At 37.0% G+C, this 26,242-nt stretch overlaps 1 long non-coding RNA gene, 1 other non-coding gene and 1 pseudogene across 2 annotated transcripts; 2 read left to right on the forward strand and 1 right to left on the reverse strand.

The window, feature by feature from the left end:
• Positions 1–2,637: 2,637 nt before the first annotated feature.
• On the forward strand, positions 2,638–3,075 carry LOC148782342 (14-3-3-like protein pseudogene; annotated as a pseudogene).
• Positions 3,076–3,252: 177 nt separating this feature from the next.
• LOC18423385 (uncharacterized) lies at positions 3,253–4,032 on the forward strand. Its single transcript, XR_016053329.1, has 2 exons — positions 3,253–3,375; positions 3,735–4,032. It is a non-coding gene; the product is annotated as an uncharacterized LOC18423385 (transcript).
• Positions 4,033–10,742: 6,710 nt separating this feature from the next.
• Positions 10,743–11,940, reverse strand: LOC148782343 (uncharacterized). The gene is made up of 4 exons (XR_016055139.1): positions 11,595–11,940; positions 11,346–11,468; positions 11,044–11,164; positions 10,743–10,956 (listed from the first exon to the last, which is right to left on the reverse strand). It is a non-coding gene; the product is annotated as an uncharacterized LOC148782343 (long non-coding RNA).
• Positions 11,941–26,242: the final 14,302 nt, after the last annotated feature.

Raw genomic sequence — 26,242 nt, forward strand, 5'->3', positions numbered from 1 at the left:
TGCCTCTAGGGGAGTTTGTGGGGAAGAAACAAAATATAGGCGCTGACTTCACCAACCGATTTAGGGAGACCGCATCAAAAGTCAATGATTGAGCACTTCCTGAAACTTCACAACTGAGCATGTGCCTGGAGAATTCTCTATAAGAGTACATGAACATCTTCAGCCACGAGCTACAACCTTTCTCATTTCAATAAATGATCAACCAAATCGCTTTTTATGAAAGGTCAAAGGTCGTTGTCGTTAATACGAAACCGAAAAATCCGACAGTGGCCGCACCATCCCAAGTGAAACCCAAGAGCAATAATAACAACAAGATAAATAATACTACTGCCCAGGGAAGCTAAATTGTCATAGTGTTGACTCCTCCCCAAGTACAAAAGAATAAGAATCAACCTAGGGGCACCAATAGAACCAATAATTTCGATAATAATGCAAATATCGGAGGCAAGAAACCTTTCTGGATCATAAGCTTCAACCATTGCAAGAAGGTCTGTCCACTATAGTGTGGTTTGCTAGTACAACGGCTTTAGCCCATAGAGAGCAATCTGAAGTTACAGACCTAGGACCACTAGTATGTGGCTTTAGGCCATACATAGAGCGGTCCAAGGTTAAGGACATCCGACAACTAGTCCTATGTCTTTAGGCCACCTAGAGAATGCTCCAAGGTCCCTGACCTCAGAACCATCCATAAGTGACTTAATTCTAGGTCACAACCCTATGTTTGAGAAAAAAAAAAAAAAAAAAATTAAATTAGAACATGTCTTATGTTGGTAATATGAGGATAAGGGGAAAATTGAAAATAAAAATAAAAAGACAAAGGGGACCGACCTAGGCCACAATATTTGAGAAAATATGGACCTTTATGCATTTTCATAGTAATTTTTGCATCCATACATAATTTTTCCTAATTTTAACTCTATCAATTTTAATTTTTTGTTGGCCTACCATTTCGTCACTTCCATCTCCAAGACGGCTGCGACATGCTTCAGAGGAAACAATAGTGAGAATGCATTTACCTGATGCACAAACTACTTTTCCAACATTATTTCGCAATTGCAAAGACAAGACCTAGGAACACCTTAAATATTATGCTTGTGTATTTCTTCAAACATGTGACAATTTGTAAAACCGTTTCCAATTCATGTGAATTTCATAGTTTGGATTGCCATTCCCATTATATAAGGAAAAAGGAGAGCAAGAAAGAGAGAGGGGTCATGCCGTTGTGAAAGTAGAGAGTGTTACAATTCTACTAGAATCGTGATACGTTAAGGCCATTTTAATAAGAAAACGAGATGTGGGTGTAGATGTAATTGTAGAAGAATTTGGGTATTTTACAAATTATTAAAGGATATAAATATAAGGTGGTGCGTCTCTAAATTTTGCTGGAAGATTTAGTCTCGAAGTTGGGAACCTTATAATGGCTTGAAAATTCATGTTTAACCTTACTTGTGCAATTTTAAAATTTAAAAGCGATGCCGATTGAGCATATCTATAAACGCTTGAAAATCTTAAAAATAGATGGGTCAGGTAACATGTTAATAGACGCACTGCTTTAAGACTTAAAAGTCGTTTTACTTCTTTACATCTTCAAATCTCGAGGTCGAGATGATTAATCGGAAGGTTTTCCAAGTTGGAAACACTCTTTTCTACTAGGTTTTGACATGCACCTGACTTCTGTAGTTTAAGGTTCCTACATTATATATATTTTTTTCAAATTTTTTGTTACTTCCCTTTAATAATTGGATGTGGCTTCTGTGAGGCCTAGATATTATGAAATATAGTAAACACATAACTTGTCTGGAAAGCACCTGGGCATAAAAATCCTCATGATAGCTCTGAACCAATTTTCGATATTGATTATAAAATTTGAAGCTAAAAAAATTGCACAAAACATGTCGATCTAGAACACATTTTTTTTTAGGGAAAACTGGATGGTCTAAATAATATTTTACAAAATTTACTATTTTTGAAACATGAAATACAATTTTGTTTCTTTTGACAACCATAATGGCCAAAAACGAGATGATAAATTTGTAGATTTTTCCAAGCAAGAACAACCATTTGAGGTGAGGCTTTGCTTATTATGATGAGGCTTTGCTTATTATGATGAGGCTGCAAACCTTGCAAACCTATCAAATCAATTAACTAAAAATATTTCTTTGGATAATTTCTTATAATTGGTCCTAAAGACTTTGCGAGTACCAAGGAGGAGTCAAATGTGAAGAGAATGGAGCTAACGCTATGGTGGTAGTTCCACCATGCTCCAGTTGAAGGTCACGGCCACGTCCTCGCGCTTCTTCATGTTAACGGAGACGAGAATGGTCTCACAGTTCCATAACCTTCGATCGATCGTCCAATTTCTCATCTGAAGCCCAAGAATTGCAAGCGAGAGCTTGGATGAATAGCATGAGAAATATCACGGCGTTGCATTACTTTGCCAGGCCAAAACAGAGAAGCCCCAATGCAATATGACGCCCTCTCTCTCTCTCTAAAATCAGAATGCTCATCATTTTCTCTCTGTCTATGTCTCATATATGTAAACTACTCACTCGACCCAGAGCTCTCTCTCTCTCTCTCTGCGACACACACTGATTCATGAATTCTCAAAGAATGAGGAGATGGCTCGTAGAATCAGCCATGGCCATTCGGGCCCAAAGGGTAGAGGCTCGTGAGGAAAACTTATTCGTGGCGTTGTTGTCCGAGATGGTAGACAGATTCGACGACATAGCCGACTACATGACCAGCATCTCATGCACAACCGGCCATCGACCACTGAACAGAAAGGAGCGCAACATGCTGTTCTTGGCCTTCAAATCCCTGGTCAAGCCTCGCAGGGCCTCATGGCGCAAGATTAAAGACATAGAAAGGGTCGAGGACGAACCCCACTGCTTGGCTATCATTACGGATTATCTCTCACGAATCGCGTCCGAGATCGTTTCCATCTGTGAGCGTATCCACCGTTTTCTCAACTCCTACCTCATTCCATCTGAGGACTCTGCCGAAGCCAGGGTCTTCTACCGGCAGATGAAGGCCGACTACTTTCGGTACCTCGCTGAGATCAAGACCGACGAATAAATGCTACTTGAGGCCTACGAAGCCCACTTGAACTATGAAGGGGCCATAGTAACAAACTCTTGGGGCATTTCTCTCTTATTTCTTGGTTTTCTTTGCTATCTAGATCAATTTTTGGGGTTTCTTCATGTCTACTCAAGAAAGTGAGGAGGGTTTGATCTGGTGTTTGCCTCTCTTCAGATAATCGCTATGGCGGAACTGAGACCTGCAAACACCACCAGGCTAGTGGCTTCTCTCAATTTTGCGGTATTCAAAGCGGATATCCTCAATTCCACCGAAGAGGCCTATGCTTTGGCTGTTGAGGTTCTTCCTTCGTTCCTCAATTTCTTTTCTGTGAATCTTTGTTTTAATCTTTTCCTGTTCCATTTTGAGTTTTAAACTCGGAATATTGGAGAATGGTTTTTTCCTTTTTCTTGGGTTTTCTCCTTTTTGTCTTTCTGTATGTTATGGCATGATCGTAAAAAGGTCTATGGGCTTGTGTGATCAGTCGTTCGAAGAGGGCTTAGAGGGGTCGGATGAGCATGAAGATGACCTCGATGAGAGCGCGTCCATCATGTTCACCATTTTTTAAAATATAGAACTATGGACCTCCGACTAAGGTCCAGAATGTCTTTCTCTGGACCTCCGACTAAGGTCCAGGAGATCTGTTGGTTTGTTTACAGGTTGAAGGGGATCACGATATGAAAGACTCCGAAAGGGGGAACAGTAGTCGAGTTTTGTTCTCGGATTCTCGTGTCCCCGTCCGCGAAGAAAACCTAGACGAGCAGCCTTCCAACCCACTATCTTCCCAAGATTTCCTTGTTCATTTTGGTGCAAAACTGATTCCAGTCACGACATGGTGAGAGTTTTTCGTTTCTTTTGATGTTATATTTTGGGGACTGTTTAGGCATTTATGCAAAATTTTGAGCTAACAGAGCACCATGTGAGGCAGTAACTCAATTATTCCATTGATTCATTCAATCTGTTTTGGGGTGTATACCCAGGATCTTTGTTTCTTTGCTTCATGTACATGGCATAAAAAGCAATTTCTTTCAGTATGTCGTCAATGGATGGGGTTCATTTCAGTTCGTGGTTAGTTATCTGTTTTTCTTGCGAAAAATGTTAAGAAATTCGCACCTCCAATTCTTTTCTAAGTGACGGATTTCATTCCCTGCTTCTTTTTAGTACGACGGATTTTGGATTGGATTTAAGATAAGTGATTCCGTTGAATAGGCGTTCAAGAGTTGAAGGCACGGGTATATGTTAGAGAGAGAGGGAATGGAATGATTACGCAGAGAAAGATTAGCTTGATCTTGATAGGGAATGTACATACGTCTCAAATTTCAGATATATCTAATTTATATAATAATTATAAAAATTTAAATACTATCGGACAATTGTGATGGTGTGTGAAACTTTGAACGACGATGAGGTGTATGTAAAGTTTAAAGTTTTGTAGGACTTCACCTATAAAAGTTTTGTAGATGCTTCCATATATAACTCCAATGCAGCGACACTCCTAGAAAACCATATTTGTGGTATTTGTATGGCCTCAAATTTTACACACACAGTCTCTTCATCTCAATAATCACTCCCCCAAAAAATAGCGTTCAATTTGAACCCTAGATATGGTCAAAATGAATCCCCTCCAAAAATAAATGTAGACCATTCATTTTGTGAATTTCAAGATCTTAGCCTTTACAAACTCAAAATCAGTTTTTTTATTTTTTAACATTGTTCATCTAATAATAATAAATCCATCCAAAACAATTGGAAATCAAAAAATCCTTCTAAGGCCTAGACCTAAGTATCTCACCAAAATGAACGGCCTATGTTAATTGGGCTAAAAAAATACTTTTTAGGTTGTGTTTTCAATTTTTTCGGTCTTTATAATTATTCATTAGAATGAAAAGAGTGTATATTTCAAAATTTAGATCAAACAATTGGCCATAAAAGGGTTTTTTAAGGTTCTTACATCATATTAGTATACAATGTTTGCAAGAAATCATTGCATATCTAGCTCATATAAACATATGAGCCCAACGTCCCAGATTGATTATGGGCCGACTTGACAATCACAAATGTCTGGTAGTATTTAAATTTTAGTTTTTTTTTCTACAAATCCAAATCATTTGAAATTTTAGACGTGAGTTCATTATAAATAGATGAATCTTTAAAAAATATCAAAAAACATGAAATAAATTAACCAAATTACCCCCAAAAATCTTTGGTGAAGTATGGTAAAAACGTTTTTGCGAATAATTTTTTTTTATATTTTTATTAGGTGCGCCTTGATAAGAAGAACACACACTTAAAATTTCAAGTGATTTGGATGTGTAAAAAAATAAATAAAATTCAAATTCTACCAGACATTCGTGATCGTCAGATCGGCTCAGATTCAATCTGAGCAGTTGGACTCATATGTTCATATAAGATAGTGGGTTAACCCCATATATTTTCATATATATATATATATATATATATATAAGAAGATACTACAAAATGCTTATAGGCGAAAATAAACAATGATTTCACCTATCCTCATCATCAACCAAACTTCATCGCACGGTCATAGTTGTCTAATAATGTTTCAGTTTTTCATTTTTTTTTTTTCTAATATAAATCATCTCAAATTTGGAGTGTGTGTACATCTTAGTGATGCGCACCTAATAAAAAAATGACAAAAAATAATTCGTAAAATATAAATTAACCATAATACCCACATAAATTCTCATGGGTCTTTTGGTAAATTTATATTTTACGAATTATTTTTTTTATATTTTTATTAGGTGTGCCTCACTAATTTGTACACATACTCCAAATTTCAAGTAATTTAGATTTGTAAAAAGAAATAAAAATTGAAACGCTACCGGACAACTGTGACCGTGTGATGAAGTTTTGATAGTGTTGAGGGTAGGAGAAATCACTGTTCACTATTTATTTTCACCTACAGGCATTGGGAAGACTTATATATATAATCTAAACTTCACAATCCTTCAAATTACAAAGGTTAAAGGTAGAGAGTTGTGAAGGGTGGATTTAATAATTTTGAAGTCTATTTTTTTAAAAAAGTTATTTTTTGTGATATCGTCGTTATTAAGTATGGGTAATTTTATAAATATTGCTACAAGACAAATGGTACTTTTATCTTTTCCATAAATGGTAAAGTTGAAATTTTTGCTAAAAGACTAAAATTCTACAAATAAAATCCACGATACGACCTACAACATAAAACTTATATACTTCACCTTATCCAACCGTCCATTCCGAATGGAAGGCTAAAATTCCCCCAATAACAATGTCATGTCTCCACACTATTTTATTTTTAATTTTTTTCTATAAACTATTTGGACACCAAATTCCTCTATTAAACTCGCACTAGCAAAAAATATTAAAACAATATTTCAAAAAATTTAAAATGACCAAAATATCCTTGAAAGTTTCAAGGGATATTTTGATCATTATATTTTATCAAAATATCGTTTTTAATATTTTTTATAGGTGCCTCCCAATGAGAAGATGGCATGTATCAAATTTCATATTCATAAAATTTGTATAAAAAAAAACTAAAAATTAAATACTTTGAGACACCGGATCTAAATTTGTAACATTTCAAGGGTATTTTGTCAATTTTGTAAAATTCGTAAAAAAACTAAAAATTAAAATTTGTAACATTTGAGGAGTATTTTGATCAATTTTGTAAAATTCGTAAAAAAACTAAAAATTTTGTCAATTTTGTAAAATTCGTAAAAAAATTAAAAATTAAAATTTGTAACATTTGAGGGGTATTTTGATCAATTTTGTTTTTGCCGATCATTTTTTTTTATATTTTTATTAGGTTAGTTATCTGTTTTCTTGCAAAGAATGTTAAAAAATTCGCACCTCCAATTTTTTTATGAGTGACAGATTTCAATCCCATCATTCTTTTTAGTATGACGGATTTTGGATTGGATTTAAGAAAAGTGGTTCCGATGAATAGGCGTGAAAGAGTTGAGGGCACGGGTATATGTTAGAGAGAGGGAATGGAATGATTACACGGTGACAATTTGTGAAAGAAAGATTAGCCTGAACTTGTCGGAGAATGTACGCCCGCCTCAAGTTTGGGATATACCTAATTTGTACAATAATTATAAAAATTTAAATATTATCGGATAATTGTGACTATGTAATGAACTTTGAACGGTGATGAGGTGTAAGTGAAATACTGTAGAAATTCACCTATAGATGTTTTGTAGATGTTTCCATATATAACTCCAATGCAACAACACTTCTAGAAAACCATGTTTGTGGTATTTATGTGTCCCCAAAGTTTACACACACACACTCTGCATCTTAATAATTATTCTCCCAAAAAACAAAGTTCAATTTGAACCCTAGATATGGTCAAAATAAGTCCCCTCCAAAAATGAATCTAGACCATTCATTTTGTGAATTTCAAAATCTTAGCCTTTACAAACTCAAAATCAGTTTTTTCTTTTTTAACATTGTTCATCTAATAATAATAAAGCCATCTAAAAAAATTGGATATAAAAAAAGCCTTCTAAGGCCTATATCTAAGCACCTCACCAAAATTAACGGCCTATGTTAATTGGGCTAAAAAATACTTTCTAGGTTGTGTTTTCAATTTTTTCGTTTTTTGTGATTGTTCATTAAAATGAAAAGATTGCATATTTCAAAATTTGGATCAAACAAATTGGGATAAAGTTGTTTTTTACGGTTGTTGCATCATATTACTATACAATGGTTGCATAAAAATCATTGCATATATATATATATATATATATATATATATATATAAATGGGAAAAGATGATATTAGCCCACTAGCTTATATGAACATATGAGGCCAACGTCCTAGATTGATTATGGGCTGTTTTAACGATCATAGATGTCCGGTAGAATTTAAAGTTTAGTTTTTTTTCTACAAATCCAAATTACTTAAAATTTTAGGCGTGTGTTCATTAAAAATAAATGAATCTTCAAAAAATATCAAAAAATATTTTACATGAAATAAATTGATCAAAATACCCCCAAAAATCTTCGGGAGTATTTATGTAATTGTTTTCACGAATAATTGTTTTTATATTTTTATTAGGTGCGTCTTGATGAGAAGAACTGATTTGGATTTGTAGAAAAATAAATAAAATTCAAACACTACCAGACGTCCGTGATCGTTAGATCGGCCAAGATTCAATCTGAGTCATTAGGCTCATATTTTCATATGATATAGTAGGCTAATCCTATATTTTCCATATATATATACTACAAAACGCCTATAGGAGAAAATAAACAGTGATTTCACCTATCCCATCACCAACCAAACTTCATCGCACGGTCAAAGTTGTCCACTAATGTTTCAGTTTTTCATTTTTTTCACTAATCGAAGTCGTCTCAAATTTGGAGCGTGTGTACATCTTAGTGATGCGCACCTAATAAAAATGTGAAAAAAAAAAATTCGTAAAATATAAATGAACCAAAATACACCCATAAATTCTCCAGGGTAGTTTGGTCAATTTTAATTTTACGAATTATTTTTTTCATATTTTCATTAGGTGGGTCTCACTAAATTGTACACATACTCCAAATTTCAAATAATTTGGAGTTGTAAAAAACAAATGAAAAATGAAATACTACCGGATAACTGTGACCGTGCGATGAAGTTTGGATAGTAATGAGGGTAAGAGAAATCACTGATCATTTTCGTCTATAGGCATTGGGAAGAGTTTTCCATAGATATATATATATATATATATAATCTAAACTTCACAATCCTTCAAATTATAAAGTTTAAAGATAAAGAGTTGTGAAGGGTGGATTTAATAATTTTGTTGTCTATTTTTTAAAAAAAGTTATTTTTTGTGATATCTTTGTTAATAAGTATGGAATATTTTGTAAATATTGTTATCAGACAAGGGGTACTTTTGTTTTTTCCCTAAATGGTAAGTTGAAACTTTTGCTAAAAGACAATGACATTCTGCAAATAAAATTCCAAGATACTAACTACCAAAATGCCATTGTAATTTTTGTAAAAATTTCAAATTTTCCCTTTCTTAATGGTAAAGTTAACTATCAAAATAATTATTTAAACAAACATTAATGATCTCTTTTATAAATACACAATCACAAACCCTTCGAACTTTAACCTTTATATTTTAAGGTGTTAACGCTAGACAAACCCACACACACACACACACACACACACACACACATATATATATATATATATATATATATATATATATATATATATATATATATATATATATATATATATATATATATATATGGCAAGCTTTCTATGCTTCCCCTTATCCATCTGTTCATTCCGAATGGAGGGCTAAGATTGCCCCAATAACAATGTCACGTCTCTACACTATTTTATTTTTAATTTTTTTCTACAAACTATTTTGACACCAAATTCCTCTATTAAACTCGCACTAGCGAAAAATATTAAAACAATATTTCAAAAATTTTAAAATGAAATATCCTTGAAAGTTTCAAGGGATATTTTGGTCATTATATTTTATCAAAACAATATTTTTAATATTTTTTATAGGTGTGCCCCAATGAGAAGATGGCAGGTAACAAATTTCATATTCATAAAATTTGTATAAAAAAAAAACTAAAAAATTAAATACTTTGCTACGCCGGATCTAAAATCAAACGGTGAGAGGCTCTCTTGATCAAAATTGGACGGCTGGATGGTAGGGGGAGCATAGATTTTCTATGTTGTAGGGGAAGTATAGAAACCTTTTCCATATATATATATGGGAAAATATCATGTAAGCCCAATGGAGTACTGCTATAGTAAACGCCAACAGCCCAGATTGAATCTGGGCCGATCTGACGATCTTGGATGTCCAGTAGTGTTTGAATTTTAATTTTGTTTCAAAAAATCGGAATGAACTAAAATTTGAAGTGTGTGTAAAAAAAATATAGATGAATATTTGAAATATATAAAAAAAATATTTTACATTTAAAAATTGATCAAAATACCCTTGTAACGTTTTAGGGGTATTTTGGTCAATTTTATTTTTGTTAATTTTTTTTTATACTTTTATTAGGTGCGCTTTGTTGAGAAGAACATATACTTAAAATTTCAAGTAATTTGGATTTATATTAAAAAAATAAAATTCAAACACGAAAAGAGGTTATAACCGTCAGACCGACCCAGAATCAATCTGGGCCATTAGTGTTTACTGTAGTGGTCAAGTAGTGGGCATACTGAATCCACTCCCTATATATATATATATATATATATATATATATATATATATAGACAATGATTTCATGCAACCGTTCTATAGTAATATGATGCAACAACATTAAAAAAACCAATTTATGGCCATTTGTTTAATCCAAATTTTGAGATATACACTATTTTCATTCTAATGAATAATCACAAAGAAAGAAAAAATGGAAAACACAATCTAGAAAGTATTTTTTTAGCCCAATTAACATAGACCGTTCATTTTGGTGAGATGCTTAGATCTGGGCCATAGAGGGATTTTTTGATTTCTAATTTTTTTAGATGGCTTTATTATCATTAGATGAACAATGTTAAAAAATAAAAAATGATTTTGAATTTAGAAAGGCAAAGATCTTGAAATTCACCCCAAAACATGAAGCAAAGAAACCAAGATCCTGGGTATACACCCAAAAACAGATTGAATGAATCCATGGAATAATTGAGTTACTGCCTCACATGGTGCTCTGTTAGCTCAAAATTTTGCATAAATGCCTAAACAGCCCCCAAAATATAACAACAAAAGTTTTGCACCAACATCTTGTAAGATAGTGGGTTGGAAGGCTGCTCGTCTTCGCCGACAAGGACAAGAGAATCCGAGAACAAAACTCGACCACTTTCCCTCCTTTGGGCCTCTTCGATATATTGATCCCCTTCAACCTGTAAACAAACCGACAGATCCACAAGTAATCAGATAGGGAAGGTCAGTAGTGGTGATTAATGGAAGGAGGAATGTGAGAGAAAGACCTCCTGGACATTAGTCGGAGGTCCAGAGTTCTATATTATCGGAAATGGAGTACATGATGGACCCTCTCTCATCGAGGTCATGTTCATGCTCGTCCCACCCCTCTAAGCCCTCTTCGAACGACTGATCACAGAAGCCCATAAACCTTTTTACGATCATGCCATAACACACAAAGAAAAAAGGAGAAAACCCAAGAAAAAGGAAAGAACCATTCTCCAATATTCCGAGTTTTAAACCCAAAATGGAACAGGAAAAGATTAAAACAAAGATTCACAGAAAAGAAATGGAGGAACGAAGGAAGAACCTCTACAGCCAAAGCATAGGCGTCTTCGGTGGAGTTGAGGATATCCGCTTTGAATACCGCAAAATTGAGAGCAGCCACTAGCCTGGTGGGGTTTACAGGTCTCAGTTCCACCTTAACGATTCTCTGAAGAGAGGCAAACACCAGATCAAACCCTCCTCACTTTCTTGAGTAGACATGAAACCCCAAAAATTGATCTCGATAGAAAAGAAAACTAAGAAATAAGAAAGAAACGCCCCAAGAGTTTGTTACCATGGCCCCTTCATAGTTCACGTGGGCTTTGTAGGCCTGAATTAGCTTTCTTTCGTCGGTCTTGATCTCAGCGAGGTACCGAAAGTAGTCGGCCTTCATCTGCCAGTGGAAGACCCTGGCTTCGGCAGAGTCCTCAGATGGAATGAGGTAGGAGTCGAGAAGATGGTGGACATCCTCACAGATGGAAACGATCTCGGACTCGATTCGTGAGAGATAATCTGTAATGATGGCCAAGCAGTGGGGTTCGTCCTCGACCCTTTCTATGTTTTTAACCTCGCGACATGAGGCCCTGCGAGGCTGGACCAGGGATTGGAAGGCCAAGAAAGCATGTTGCGTTCCTTTCTGTTGAGTGGTCGATTGCCAGTTGTGCATGAGATGGTGGTCATGTAGTCGGCCATGTTGTCGAATCTCTCTACTATCTCGGTCAACATCACCGTGAATAAGTGTTCTTCACGAGCCTCTTCCCTTTGGGCTGGAATGGCCATGGCTGATTCTACGAGCCATTTCCTCATTCTTGGAGAATTCCTGAATCAGTGTGTCACAGAGAGAGAGGGAGGGGAGAGCTCTGGGTCGAGTGAGTAGTTTATAGATATTCTCAATTCGCATGGCCTTTAAATTTGGTACGTGCCATCTTCTCATTGGAGCGCACCTATAAAAAATATTAAAAATAATTTTTTGATGACATATGTGGACCAAAATACCCTTTGAATCTTTCAGGGTTATTTTGATCATTTTATTTTATTAAAAATATTTTTTTAATATTTTTCGCTAGTGTGAGTTTAATAGAGGTATGGACATTCAAACTTTGGTGTCAAAATAGTTTATAAAAAAAGTTAAAAATAAAATAGTGTAAAGACGTAACATTGTGATTGGGAAAATCTTAGCCCTTCATTCAGAATGGACGGTTGGATAAGGGGGAGGATATAACTTCTATGCAGTAGGAGAAGCATAGAACGCTTGCCCTATTTAAGGTGTTCCTAGATCATGTCCTTGCAATTGCGAAATACTATCGGAAAAGTATTTTGTGCATCACGGAAATGCATTTCCACTATTGTTTCCTCTGAAGCATGTCGTAGCCATCTTGGAGATGGAAGTGACGAAATGGTAGGCCAACAAAAAAATAAATTAAAATTAGGAAAAATTACGTATGGATGCAAAATTAATAAGAAAATACATAAATATCCAAAATGCTCTTATAAGAAATTATCCAGAGAAATATTTTTAGTTAAATGATTCGATAGGTTTGCAGCTTCATCATAATTAGCAAAGCCTCACTTCAAAACTCACCGAAGATGGCAGTTTTGGCTCCGAAAAATCTTCAAATTTATCATCTTGGTCTTGGCAATTGTGGTTGTAGAAAAAAAAAAAGGATTTCAAGTTCAAAAAATAGTGTATACTATAACATATTATCAAGACCGTCCATTTGCCCTAAAAAATTGTATTTCCAGATACTCAAGATATATGCAATTTTTTGAGTTTCAAATTTGATAATCGATGTTAAAATGGATTTTGGAGCCATCATTAAAATGGATTTTGGAGCCATCACGAAGATTTTTAATGCCCAATGCTTTCTAGACAAGACCCAATGCTTTCAAGACAAGGATTCAAGGTGAGTGTTTACTCTGTTTCAGAGATACATCCATTTATTAAAGGGTAGTTATAAAATATAAGAAAAACTTTATATAATATTGGAACCTTATCAAAAAAACTAATAGAAAGGAGTGCTTCAAATTTGAAAAACCTTCCGATTAATCATCTTGAACTCAAGCTTTAAACACATAAAGAACAAAAAAGAATTTCAAGTCCTAAAATAGTGCATCTTGTAACAAGTTACTTGGTGTGTCTATTTTCAATCTACACTGCTTTTAAATTTATAATTGTATAATTAAGAGTGAACATGAATAATGAGCCATTGTAAAGTTCTCAACTCCGGGACTAAATCTTCTTGCAAAATTTAGAGATACACCACCTTACTTGTATATATAAGGTGGGCATCTTATACTAACCTCACCCTAAAAAACGACCTCTTTTAAAAAAATTTGTAAAATAGACAATTTCTTCTAAAATTACATCTACACCCACTTCTCCTTTTTTTTCTTAAGATTCTAGTATAACTGTAACAGTCTCTACTTTCATCACGGTAAGACCTCTTTCTCTCTCTCTCACTCTCACTCTCCCTCTCACTTGCTCTCCTTTTTCCTAATATACATGGAAATGGCAATCCAAACTATGAAATTCACTATGACTGGAAACGGTTTTCCAAATTGTCACCGTTTGGAAGAAATATACAAGCGTAATATTTAAGGTGTTCCGCGTAATATTGAAGGTGTTCTTTATGGCAAGTCAATACTTAAGGTATTCCTTATTGTGCCCTGGTTAGTCCCGTTCATGTTTTTGATATTTTATCCAATTCTTTCCATAAGTCTGATTTTACCAACATAGATTTGGTTTTAATTTAATTTTTTGTTTTTGTTTTCTCGAACATAGGATTGTGACCTAGAATTAAGTCACTTATGAATGGTTATAAGGCCAGGGAACTTGGACCATTCTCTACGTGGCCTATAGATATATGACTAGTTGTCAAATGTCCTTAACCTTGGACCGCTCAAGTTATGCAAGCGACAAACTAGTAGTTGTAGGTCCCTAAATTCAGATTGCAGTCTTTGTGCGCTAAAGCATTAGTACTAACAAACCACACTATAGATGAGAGAGGTTCCGGCAATAGTGGAAGCTTAACTTCTGAAAGGGTTTCTTGATATTTGCATTGAAATTGAAATTATTGGTTCTACCGGTACCCGTATGCTGATTGCTGTTCTTTTGTGCTTGGGGTAGAGCCGACACTACAAACGACAGCAACCTTTGACTTTTCATAAAGAGCGACTTGATTGATCATTTGTTGAAATGAGATAGGTCGTAGCCCGTGGCTGAATTCTCTGGCAGAGAATTTTCCTAGCACATGCTTGTTTCATGTCATTTTTGACATACTTGTATCCCCGGGGCGATTAAGAAGAGAGCCGGTAGTAACCTCGTTCTGCCAGTGCCCAAGATGTTGTCCGACCACGGTAACACTATAGCAGTAAGCCTCAAATTGAGTGACCGTTGACGAAGTGTCAGAATGGCTTCAATTGCATGAGAGGGTAGTTTTTGATGCCCTAAAGATGCCCACAAAGTTTCGACACATTCTGATGAGTTTTAATATGATCAGGATGAAACTTAGTTTTCAAATCCAGTTCATGTCATGCTAAAAATGAACCGTGTAACTATAGCCCCATTTTCTGGGTCTCAAAATAGTATCAGACAACTACCCTTAGATTCAAAATGTTGAAATTGCGGTCCGATTGAGCCCAAATTCCGCATGGCCTAACATACCATAAAATGGTGGGTTTTACACTATTGCGGTACAGCCTAAGTGAACTAGTTTCCATTTATAGAAATTGTGTTTTATCATTTTAGGATGATTTTCAAACGCTCACAACGCACTGGTTTGGTGTCCAATCAAGGTTAATTCGGACATGAGCTAGATCTTGATGACCTGCTCATTTTGACATATGACACGTATCATGGCGTGACCAGAAACGCGAGAATTTCTAGAAAGAATATGGAATCCAAACATGAAAATTCAGATTTTATAAAGAAGAACATCCAATTATTTCAGAGGCCATAGCTCAAGATCCCGATGTCGGGCAAGTATAGGTCTGTTGCGACCTTCTTTCGATAAGCTACAATGTGATATAATTTTTATGTACAATCGAAGGTCAAATTACATGAATTTTAAGGTCGAAAGTGACTTACTTTTTTGGTCGCCAGCATCCCATTTTCCGGTGAACTTTTAAAATTGGAATGTGCTCAAACAGAAACCAAAATAGATGAAATTTATTGCAAAATGATCGTCATAGTATCATCTTCAATTTGTGATCAAAATTAAGGCTTGAAACATCATAGATTGTGCCGGATTGGTGGTTAAAGAATCACAAAACTTATGGACATGACCGGATTTTGAGTTCTTTCTAAAAAAAAATCGTTTTAAGATGATTAAAGGGTATCAAAACATGCGCAATAGTTAAAGCATTGATTCTAGGATGTTTGATCACCTGAATTACCACCGTAAGCGTCCGAAAAAGCTCCCGAGCTTAGCAATGGAAAGAAGCCCCTCATGGAGGGATGGTTTTATTATTTGTTGAAGGTGCCTAGGGGTATTTTGGTCATTTGATCCGAAAACGAGATTAATATTTTATTTCATAAAATATGTATTTTTTGACAATTTTGGGTGTTTTTGAGGAACCCACCCTGGTTTAGTTATTGCTCTATATAAAGAACCCAAGTCATTTGTCATTCTCTATCTTAGACTTTTGAGTACTTGAGCATTTAGAGTGAAATTCTTGAATTCTAAACTTGTTCTTCATCCAAGCTCTCGCTTGCAATTCTTGGGCTTCCAATGCGAAATTGGACGATGGATCGATGGTTACAGAACTGAGAGAACATTCTCGCCTCCGTTAACATGTAGAAGTGCTAGGACATGACCGTGACCGTGACCTTCAACTGGAACATGGTGGTACTACCACCATGGCGTTAGCCCCATTCTCTTCACATTTGACTCTTCCTTGGTACTCTCCATGTCTTTAGGACCAAAATACTCTTATAAGAAATTATCCAGAGAAATATTTTTAGTTAAATGATTTGATAGGTTTGCAGCCTCATTATAATGAGCGAAGCCTCACCTCAAAACTCACCATAAATGGTAGTTTTTGGTCGGAAAAATTTTCAAATTTAACATCTCGGCTATGGTCATTATGATTGTCTAAAGAAAAAAATTTGAATTTCAAATTAAAAAATTAGTGAATTTTGTAACACATTATCGAGACCATCCAATTTTCCCTAAAAAACTGAGTTCAAGATCCTCATGTTCCATGCAACTTTTTTAGCTTCAAATTTCATAATCAATATTGAAAATTGATTTCATAGCCATCATGAGGATTTTTATGCCCAGGTGCTTTCCGGACGAGTTTTGTCACTACTTTGTTTCATTGTATCTAGGCCTCATAGAAGCTGCATCCAATTATTAAAGGGCAGTCAACAAAGATTGGAAAATTTTTAATATAATTGGAACCTTATACTACAATAGTAATGTGCATGTCAAAAACCCAGTAGAAAAGAGTGTTTCGAATATGGACAACCTTTCGATTAATCATCTTGACCTCGATATTTGAAGATGCAAAGAAGCAAAGAGATTTTCAAGTCTTAAAATAGTGCATCTATTAACATGCTACCTGGCCCATCTATTTTCAAGATTTTCAAGCGTTTATAGATATGCTCAATCGGCATCGCTTTTAAATTTTAAAATTACGTAATTAAGGCTGAACATGTATTTTCAAGCCATTATAAGGTTTCCAACTCCGAGACTAAATCTTCCCGCAAAATTTAGAGACGCACCACCTTAAATGTATATCCTTTAAATATTTTATAAAATACCCGAATTCTTCTACAATTACATCTAGACCCACATCTCTTTTTTTTTCTTAAAATTCCCTTAAAGTATCACAATTCTAGTAGAGTTGTAACACTCTCTACTTTCACCACGGCATGACCCCTCTCTCACTTGCTCTTCTTTTTCCTTATATAATGGAAATGGCAATCCAAACTATGAAATTCACATGAATTGGAAACGGGTTTCCAAATTGTCACATGTTTGAAGAAATACACAAGCATAATATTTAAGTCGTTCCTAGATCATGTCCGTGCAATTGCGAAATAATGTTGGAAAAGTAGTTTGCGCATCAAGGAAATGCATTTCCACTATTGTTTCCTCTCGAGCATGTCGTAGCCATCTTGGAGATGGAAGTTGGAGATGGAAGTGACGCAATGGTAGGCCAACAAAAAAATAAAATGGACAGAGTTACAATTAGGAAAAATTACGTATGTACGCAAAAACAAATATGAAAATACAAGAAGGTCCATATTTTCTCAAATATTGAGGCCTAGGTCAGCCCCTTCGTCTTTTTATTAATTTTTTCAATTTTCCCCTTAGCCTTATTTTACCAACATAGGAATTGTTCTAATTTATTATTTTTTTTTTATTTTCTCAAACTTGGGGTTGCACCTAGAATTAAGTCACTTATGGATGGTTCCGAGGTTAGACATTGGACCATTCTCTATGTGGCCTAAAGACATAGGACTAGTTGTCGGATGTCCTTAACCTTGGACCGCTCTATCTATGGGCTAAAGCAACAGACTAGCGGCCCTAGGTCTGTAACTTCAGATTGCTCTCTATGGGCTAAAGTCGATGTACTAGAAAACCACACTATAGTGGAGAGAGGTTCTTGAAATGGTTTATCATCCATAAAGGGTTTCTTGCCTTGGATATTTGCATTGTTATCGAAATTATTGGTTCTATTGGTACCCCTAGGTTGATTGTTATTCCTTTGTGCTTGGGGCGGAGCTGGCACTACGACAATTTAGATTACTTGGGTTGTTGTATTATTTATCTTGTTGTTATTATTGCTCTTTGGCTTCACTTGGGATGGTGCGGCCACTATCGGATTTTCCCGTGTCGCACTAACGGTCGCATAGAGAATTCTCTAGGGACAAGCTCATTTGTGAAGTTTCAAGAAGTGCGCAATCAATGACCTTTGATGAGGTATCCCTGAATCGGTTGGCAAAGTCAGGGAATGACTCACCTACATTTGGTTTCTTCCCCGCAAACTCCCCGAGGGTCATTGGTTGTTGCTTCTTTCTGCAATATTGTTTGACAAAATACCGAAACAACTCACTAGGACTCTGATCAGGATATTTTGATACTTCCTGGAACCATATTAGAGGTTGTCCGGAGAGCGTGTATTTAAACAAGGTCATGAGACGATATGGTTTCTCTTCAAGAGCTAGAACAATCAATAGGTCAGCAGTGACATGGCTGTTAGGGTCACCTTTCCCATTTTACTTGTTGTTGAATTTTGGTAATACGAAACCTATAGGGTATTTTAAGCTCCAATTTTAGCAAAAGTTTCTTTGAATGATGATAAGTTTCTTTTCAGTTGGACGAGCTTAGTTGACACAGGGGTATCAACCTCAGTAGTCTACAAGTTGCCTGAAACTAAGGGCATAGTTTGAGTTACAGAACATGCAGTTGATGTGGGATGCAGTTGATGTGGGCTGCACCGGATTAGGGGCAAGTAGAGCCGACAAAGTGGTCGATGCCAGTTTAGGATGTGACACAACCAAAGAGGCCTGGGCCGAGACTACTAGAGCGTGATATGAAGTTGGCACAAGAAATGTGCCTAAGCCGGGGGGTAAAGCTGATGGGTCTAAGTAGCGACCTGAATTGAAGGAGCCATAAGCTGGGGTCGGTAACTGGAAGTGCACTGCTGGGGCTTAGTGTACAGGATACCCTTGGTATGGATGACTAGAGGTCGGTGTTCCAGCCGAGGGGTAGGAAGCCGACTGGAACGACTGAGTTGGTGCAAGAGCTGCAAGTGTATGAAACAGAGGCAGCCTAAAGAGATTGCACTAGTGGTTAGTTGTACATGACCCGAGGAGTGTCAGGTCTGGACTGGTTATGAGACCGTTTATCCCGTGGTCGAGCCGGTTCTATGGGAGGTTCAAGACAAGAGGTTTTGCAGTACCGGCTTGCCATGGGGTTGAACTGACATGACTGTTAGTCAGGGGAAAAAGAGGCTCCTTGACATTGACCTGAGCGACGGCTTAGAACCCAGGTGGGATGTGCGTCTCAAGGAGGCCAACATGCCTCAAGAAGGCCTTAACAAAAGTGAGGTTCTTGAGGTTGTAGATCGAACCTAGGGAACTTGAAATGCATGCCCCATTTGGATGAGTCGTGATGGCTCAGATTCTGACTCCTAGAGCCCCTAGTGTGGGTCTTTGAAGGAACCTAACTTGGTTGGGCTAGACTCTCACCTTGAGTAGGTCAACCTGGTTCGAGATGATTGCATGGGTCAGGTGAGTTTGGAGGGACAGGGAGTTGGGTGTGGTTTTGAGTCACATACATGATTAGATGCATTCCAAACACATGATCCATAAGGATCTGTAAACTTGTTGTAAACATGAAAGGATGGATAAATGCTCAATATACTCAAATATTGTACAACAAAGCCCATGATGTGAGGTGGACAATTATCTTAACTCACAATCGATAAAAGATATGAGTATTGTTCTTGCTAATACCTACTTAGACATGCCCCATATGATATGATACACATGATATGATCAAGATGCATCATATGAGAGGCTTGATATGTATATGGAGTCTTGATTCGTCAGTTAGCCCCTAAATGTTCTTCCTCACGACTGATAAAGATATAATTCTAATAGCTCATCAACTAAGCATATTCAAGGTTGACTTAAGATATTAAAGCCATGTCATCTTGTGACAGATTCTAGGATGCATATACCCTATGGTCCTATACATGCCTATCTATGTAATATATGGAGCAACATATATAACTTAATTTTAGCTCTGTAATCTCACCAAATTGGGTGATTAAGGAATGTTCATGGAGGAGGTGATAGGAGATATGAAAAAGTGTGTGCAACCAAATAGCAGAAGATTGAACAAATGGGCAATGAGAAGAGACAGTGCCCTAATTCTCCTCATATGATAGCTCCGCTGGACCTCGAGCCAGTATATTTAAATTTTAAAATCGATATTGAGCAGATATGAAGGAACAAATCTGCAGATCGCATAATCATAAAGAGATAAGTATGAATTCGAATTCTCATATAGTTAGGCTTGAATTCAAAAGACTTGCTCGTGAATTCAAATTCCCGTGAAGACCTGAGCTTCAACTTGAGTCTGCGTGAGACCAGCTCATGAAATTCAAATTTCGGTTCGTATATTCAAACATGAATACATGTGGAGATAAGGATGAAAATGAGGATTCAGATCAAAGGATGATATCTTTGTAGTTATCAAGGGAAGATAGTCTATCACCTCGTCAAGACTATAAATTTCCCATTAACAGTCAAGAGGAGGGGTTGTTAGATTTTCTTTGAGATAGGCACTCTTTTGAGCATATATCTCAACGTTACATTCTTGTTAGAGCATCAATTACAGTGAGCAAGATAGGGTGAGATAAAAAGAAAGAGAAAAGGAGATTAATTCTATGTTCTAAATACCCACTTGAGGCCTATTCTCGTAAAGGAAGCAGACATAGGATTAGCATTCCGATTGTAAATCAGATATATGGGCTTATGTCCCTTTGATGTTATCTCCCTTTATTTAATATGTATGTATGTCTGTATTCTTAGAAACAAATGTATAGGTCTCAAGGCTAGAGTCAAGGGTAATTGACCTTATTTATTTATGTTGTTTTATTTGGTCAATATAAATTGTAACAGGCGATTAAACCCCTGGAACTATTTTGTACCTAATAATATGTATATATATATATATATATATATATAAAACCTTGTGTTTCTGTTCTATGGCAATGCGTGGGCAAATTTGGGCCCAAATGTGATGTTATTTGATAAAAAATTAATTGGAGTCTATGCTTGTTTTAAATATTTAAAAACATCCCTCTTTTTGACTATTCACATTTTGGAGCATCCACCGGGTATTGTTAATGGTGTAAAATTTGACAGAATTTGCCCTAGACCAGAATATTTGTGGGGGTGCGACCTTGGCTAAGCAGCATCTCCCCTAGACCTAGACACTGAGGAGGGGTGTCATACAAGATCGACAACATTTTCCTTAAATCTAGATGTTTGCGAGGGGTGTGACCTTGGTTGGGCAGCATATCCCCTAGATCTAGGTGTTGGTGGATGTATCGCCAGTTCGGCAGCATTTCCCGTAGACCTAAAAATTTGCGGGGGATGTGACCCTAGTTAGGCAGCATCTCCCCTTGACATAGATGATGAAGGTGGGTGCAACCATAGTTCCTTGGCCCCTGGTCAAATGCCCTGACTATTTAAGGTGGCTCGAGCCATGCAGTTCTGCTGGACTACTGGGCTCAGCTGGATAGGTTGAGCACTAGGCCCAGAGAACTGAGCTATAAGGTCCTACAACTCAATCCACCCTAGGCGGTCTAGATGAGGTAGTGGACTTAGTATCTGACTCACAGCAGAGATTGGCTAGAAAACTCTTGTACTCACTGAAGTGAAGGTTATGAAGATCTCTGAGATGAAGAAATACATATATGTGGCGGAAGGTTTTGAAGGTAGTTTGAAGAGATTATTAGGTGATGAGAATCTATAGGAATTAGCAAAGGGCTACCGGAAATACAAAAGGTCACCAGAATGAAGAAGGTTGAATTAATGAGGAACAAGAGAGGTGTTTTAAAGAGGGTGTGACGCTTGGGTGTCCTTTCACCTTGGCGTATGCTGAAACAACGATGGGATGATAATGAACCTTCTTGGTTTTACCATAATACCCCCGCTTGAAAGATAAAAGAGGTTTATGACGATGCTTTTACTTGAATGCCTTTGGCATTGCTTGAAAAGATATGTATGAAAGCTGTCAGTTTGAATATAGGATTTATCTTATGCTTAATGAGCGGTGATTGGATAACTTTAACCGCCAGTGCATAAGGCGTGAAGTGTATATCTAGTTATTTGAATATAATGTGAGTGCAAACTAGAGTAAGTCGAAAAATAATGGGATGTGTATGAAAATAAATATTGAGACACAATATTGATAAAATAAGGATCTTTATTCATTATTTGTGGGACTGAGGCCTTACAAAAAATAAAGAAGAAGAAGAAAGTAAATAAAAATAAAAAGACACAAGAAAAGTAAAATAGCTCCTGTAGGGCTCTTGTTCAGGCCATTACTCCCTAAAACGGATCAGCTTGGTGATCCTGGCCAACTTCCTCTTGATAGAGGTGAACATATCCTTGGCATACTCAACATATCCTCGATAGAAGTTGGACACGTTATGATGGTAATCCACCTCACAGTGAAGCATTGTCACCAGTTCCCGAAGGCTGACAATCTCCCTAGAATTGGGGTATTTCATCAGACCGGCTCTAATGCCGCCTTAGGAACTTCCTCCTCACCTTATTTAGAAGAAGAGGCCTGAAAGGTCGGCGGATGCTTCCGACTGCTTTCACCCTCGTTAATAGCCGAAGGGATGTCGATCGCAAGGTCCTCACCACCTTTGATGACAACGATGAGTTCTAGGTTAAGAGAGATGGATTAGACAGGGAGAGTTTGGAGAATTCATGGTTAAGAATGTGAGGTGTGATTGAGTTCTCATTGTCATTTGGTATTTATAGATTCACAAAAGGAAGTCGAAGGGTCAATCTCTCGAGAATAAGGAGATAACGATAATGAAGCATTGAGAAGTGGTGACTTGGTGGTTACCCATCCCACTATTAAGTACGGGGTTCCTAGAATGAAGGGAACGTTTGACGAATTAAAGTGTGAATGTAGGACCTTAATGAAGAAAAGAATATGATGTTGGTAAACTCACCCAAATCACTGGACATCATACGCCTTTTGTGATTCTCCCATGTGCGCAATGCACTTGGTGATTTTGTTGGGTGTGTTTTTTGTAGCATACAAGACTAGATACATTATGACAAATGATCAGTAAGATTGAAGAGATTAGAAGACAATGGTTCTTACGAATGCCGAATGAATGTTCTAACAATGGATGAGATATGTAAGATTTTCTTAGCTTAGCCCTCGAAGATATGCTTTGATATAGAACTAGTCCTTAGTCACCATGTGAGACTAAGTACGTTCTAACAGATGCCCAATAAGCTGAAGATTTTAATATGAGAGCAAAGCTGAAGACTAAGTACGTTCTAACAGATGGCCGATAAGATATTAGCATGTTTCTTGATAAAACCTACTAAGATATGCCCCAGATATGATATGAAGATATGAAAATATGATATGATATATCCAAGATTCATCATTTGAAGGCTCCAATATGCCTTTGGCATGACTCATTAGTTGGTCCCTATGTGTTCTGACTTATGACCAATAATGTTTTGATACCAATGATTTGACAGTCAAGCATGTTCATCTTTTGACTTTGGGTTGATGATAGAAGATATTAAAACCATCTCATTGTGAGACAAGTTCGAGGATACATATACTCCTAAGGCCCCGATATGCCTCTCCATGTGATATGTGGAGGAACTTGCGGGGGTTTGATAATATATTTTCTTGAATCATCTTTAGTTACATAAGATACTAAGAAGATGTTTCCATTTGAGATAAAACTCTGAGATACATATTGTATACTCCCCTATCTTGACTGGAAAAATTATGGATAGGTTGAAATTTCTCAGGAAGACTACATGGATATTTTAAACCATTCACTCTACTAGAACCATTTATGCAAACCTAGCCTCCACTATCCCAACATTGCCCTAGTGGGACCAAAGCAACCAATGGGCAAGATAAATCAAGACAGATTTCAAGCAACCTGACTTCGAAGCACTTTCAAAAGGGAAGGCTCTAATGTTGCCTCAATGGCCACTAAAGCCCAACAAAAAGTTCGAAGACGAAGCACCAAAGGCACCTCAGTCAAAGAGTAAGCAGCCAGAAGGGACAGAAGTCTGGTGGAATGCAACGCCACTTCAAACAACACTAGGCTTCATGCCCTCTAGGAGCACCAGAATGGTTGTTCAGCTCCAATTCCGATGTCATCAGACTGAGATGACTTGCTGTGATGACTCAGCTCCAGTTCCAGCTCAGTCTTTCCGCGGTCAATGTCGTTGAAGATGACCTAGCCACCCAGTAGCCACGGTCCCAAGACCATCGAGAACCACTCCTAAGCCGCTTAGCATACAAGTGTCGGGTCCAGTCGGGGCATGCTGATCCCTACTGACTGACTTGCCGCGCTCGACTCGTCAGGCACGAAAGCCTTCGACTGCATCTAAGCCTAACCTCCCTGGAGAAATGGTCAGCGTCATGGTTATAAATGAACCTGCCGACTCTCAAGAGGCTCGTATGGAAAGGTTTGAATAGATGGTTAGAGTAATGATGGAGAAGATCAATCGTATGGAGGTCGCTCGACACTCAGCTAACCATGAGGCCAATTCCCATCACTCAAAAGATGTGCTTCCCACGCAGCCACCTCCTCTTGCCTCGCAGGACAATTCTGTCCCTCACCCCTTCTCTCAGGCAAACATTGATGCTTTGGTTACTCATAGCCTGAAGAACAGGCAGATCCCAAGCATACAGGGTGCGACGCTTTACCACAAGCCTTACCCTTCTGACATTGACCAGGTCCCTTCCCCCAAGATTATAAGAAAGGGAAGTTTCCTCTCTTCGATGGAACAACATCTCCCCATCAACATATCGCCCACTGAGTGGGAAACAACCTGACCGACAAGACTGAGATGACGTGCTGACAAGTCAGACCGGAGCCGCCGACACGGTGGATTGTACTGACATGTCAGAAGTTAGTACAGACCATGGTTGTCGAGCTGTGATTGGTCAAAAATCGAAAGACAGTGCAACTAAGATTACGTGCCAGCTAGCGTCTGACGACACTACAAATGTCACTGGCGCAACTCGTAACAACTTCAAGCTGTAATTGGTCCATCAAAACCATATCAGAGTCATAAGAATGGGACACGTGTGGCAGCTGAAGGCAGTCGGAACGCCACCGGAGCGATTGCCAATGGCGTCAAGCACTGACAGGGCCGTATAAACCTCATTATTGAGCAATTAATATTTTTTGACCGTCATTATTACATCATTAATGACATGGCATTGATCCAAGTGCAGCCGACACCACTCCAAACGGTGTCATAACTTTGATGGTCCAAAACTCATATAAAACTGACCTACAGGCTATACAGGGTCCTTTTCTCCTATAAGTAGCCCCTTTTGCCTTAGGCTTAAGGTCTGGATCTTGATAAATTTTGAACCTAAGCTATGCCCGAGCTTCTTTAATCTTGAGCCTAGTATATGTTCAAAACTCCTTGATCATGAACTCTAACTTGAGTTTATGAGAAAGCCCCAAGTTGAGCCCATTTGAGCAAATCCCATTCAACCTAAATCCCTCAATCCAAAATTATGCCTCTAAATGCTTCAAGTTATCGAAGGTGATATGGATAATCCGACTTTTTGGACCCTCTTCCTCCTATTTCTATTTGCCACGTTAAAAATCGAAAGCTTGAGATTGACTATGCAAGCATTCAATCTGAATCAGTGCCGACTTTGGGCGTCGGGCCTAGGGGCTCAGCCTAAATCTTGCTTTCTTTCCTTTCTTTTGTTTTTCTAGCATTTATTTTCATTTACTAGTTATAGTCACGACTTTCTTCTTTTCCCTCTTCATTTTGTGAATTGGCTCTTTCTCTAATCTTCTTCTTACTTTAGTATTGATCTCCCCTAATTAATAGTTTTTATTCCTCTCCTTTTCTCCCTATTTATGATCTAGTTTCTTTTTTTCTTGCATTTATTTTCCTTCATCAAGTTGTATTTATGTTTTTCCCTTCTCCCTTCTCATCCTTATTTTCTCTTTCCTTTACTGCTCTTACTTAGTTATATTTATTTCTCTTTTCCCCTTTTTTTTTGTTCATATTATAATATAGATCTTTATCAATCTCCTCTGTATTCAATAATTATTCTGCCTTTCTTTTGTAGTATTCATCTCTCTTAGTTGTTGTATTTATTTCTCTTTATCATTTTATTCCTTTTATAGGGTACATCTCTCATTCTCTCTCATTTCTTCCAG

This window comes from Amborella trichopoda, chromosome 4 (genome assembly GCF_054954075.1).
Source record: "Amborella trichopoda isolate Santa Cruz 75 chromosome 4, AtrichopodaSantaCruz75HAP2 v2.0, whole genome shotgun sequence".
Classification (NCBI taxonomy): Eukaryota; Viridiplantae; Streptophyta; class Magnoliopsida; order Amborellales; family Amborellaceae; genus Amborella; species Amborella trichopoda.